The sequence below is a fragment of the Cynocephalus volans genome, chromosome 10, assembly GCF_027409185.1.
Source record: "Cynocephalus volans isolate mCynVol1 chromosome 10, mCynVol1.pri, whole genome shotgun sequence".
Classification (NCBI taxonomy): Eukaryota; Metazoa; Chordata; class Mammalia; order Dermoptera; family Cynocephalidae; genus Cynocephalus; species Cynocephalus volans.
In genome coordinates this window covers 78,959,836-78,962,000 of record NC_084469.1, presented here as the reverse complement: position 1 = coordinate 78,962,000, position 2,165 = coordinate 78,959,836, and the positions used below count along the sequence as shown (strand labels likewise).

Below are 2,165 nucleotides of genomic sequence, written 5' to 3'. Positions count from 1 at the left end.
ATGGAAAAATAAACCCAAAGGAAGTTTGAGGAAGTTAATAACAAAGGAATAATAAAAATGAAGTTAATAAATAATAACGAAATTAATAAGTAATAAATGAGAGCTATAATAAAAGACCAAAATCAAATAAAAATAAAACAAACAGTAACAAGAGTAAAAGCTGAATCTGATGGGAAGAACACACGAATTAAAAAAAAAAAAACCCTATAGCAAGACCAATTAAGAAATGAGAAAAGCCATTCACAACAATATTAAGTATAAAAAACTGTTGAACAACAAATATAATCAATTTTTAAATTTTAAGAAATGTTTTCACTTTTCATGTTATGATAATTTCAAAATTTTTAAAAATTTGAAAAGTTGTGCAGGTTTTGATGTAACTTCACCCAAGTTTCCTTAAATGTTAACATCATGTGAAATTTTAAAATACTGCAATGATCAAAAATGGAAAATTAACATTGATACAGTGTCATTAACTAATCTACAGACCTAATTTGAATTTCACCAATTGTCCCTCTAATGTCCTGCATCTGCGCCAGGATCTAGTTCAAATTCACACACTATATTCGGTTGTCATGTCTCCTTAGTCTCTTACTCTGAGACAGTACCATAGTCCTTTGTCTTTTATGAATGATACTTCAGAAGAGTACCGGCAAACTTGCACAATGTTGACCAGCTCTTGGCCCTGCAGAGGCACCGGCTCAACCTCTTGGAGGAAAGTTACAACATGGAGCTGGAGGCCCTAACCAAGGAGTTTGAGACAGAAAGGAAGACAATCATTGACCAACATGAGAAAGAGATTCACTACCTACAAGATGTCTTCATGGCCATGGAGCAGAATTATACAGATTCTGAGTCTGAAAGCAAGCTGGAGTTCCAGAGCATGTGGGACGATCTCAAAAACAAGAATTTAGAAGAGAAGCACTTTCTAAGACTGCAACTGGAGAACATAGTAGAAGATCTATGAAGAAGATTCCAGGATGCACTCAGGAATTACACTGAGGCCACAGAGGATCGAAAGGTTTCCTTTGAGACGCTGAAGGTGAAGGATGAGAAGAGCTCCAAAGAGATTGGAACACAGATTAAAAAAATACAGAAACTACAGGATGCCATAGCTATTTCAAAAGGCAAGATCATGGTACACAGCCGTGAAAGTGAGGAGCAGAACCAGTATATCCGTAATGACAAGGAGTTGGTCCTTGTACAACTGCGAAAACTAAAGGCCCAAAGGACTCAGGCCCGGGCGGTATCCCAGGAGAACTTAGTCATACTCACCCTGGAAAGTAATGCTACTCTCAAGGCCCTGAGAAAGACTGTTGACAAGGTGATGATGCACTACAAAGGGATGGAGAATTTCTGGAAAAGGTACAATAAAGTGAAGCTGGAGCAACTGAGTCACCAACACAGGCGAACCCAGCTGTTAGAGATTAACGGGAAGCTGCGGGAGATGCTCAAGCAGTACTTGGATGGCATCTCAGTGAGTGACGAAGTGCTGAGCCAGCTCAACCCACTCTTCATAGTTAACCATCGAAGCAACTTACCCCAGCCTTTGCCCACACTTACAGCCCAGCCAGGTGACAAACAACCTCCAACCACTTACAACATCATTGAAGCCGCCCACATGATCTCCCATACCCTGTGATCTAAGGAGAAAATGTCTTTTCAACCCCCAGAGTTTTGTTTTCGTTTTGTTTTTTGAGAGACATAGGACTTTGCTATTAAATATTTCCATGGAGTTTATGAGCTCCTTATTATCTCTGCTAAAAAAAAAAAAAAAAAAAAAAAAAGAAGAGTACCGGCAAGTTACTTTGTAGAATATTTTTTAATTAGAGTTTACCTAACGTTTCCTCATGATTAAAGCCAACGTTAGTTTACCTAACGTTTCCTGCATGATTATGCATTTGTGGCAATACTACCACAGAAGTGATATCATAATTTGAGTATGTCTCATCACTGGTGATTTTAACAATCATCACTTGGTTAAGATGGTTAAGATGGTTTCTCCACTGTCAAGTTACCTTTTCCGCTTTGTAATTAATGAATATCTTGTAGAGGAAATACATTGATTCAACCCAAATATCCTATTTAGTTTCATAATTTCAACATCTATTGATGATTCTTCCCTGCAATAATTATTACTGTGGTGTTTGTCAAACAGTGATTTT

The 2,165-nt window shown here is 37.5% G+C and overlaps 1 pseudogene; it reads left to right on the top strand.

Moving 5' to 3' along the window:
* The first annotated feature begins 712 nt into the window (after window positions 1-712).
* LOC134387003 (dynein regulatory complex subunit 2-like) lies at window positions 713-1,642 on the top strand (annotated as a pseudogene).
* The last annotated feature ends 523 nt before the right edge of the window (window positions 1,643-2,165 follow it).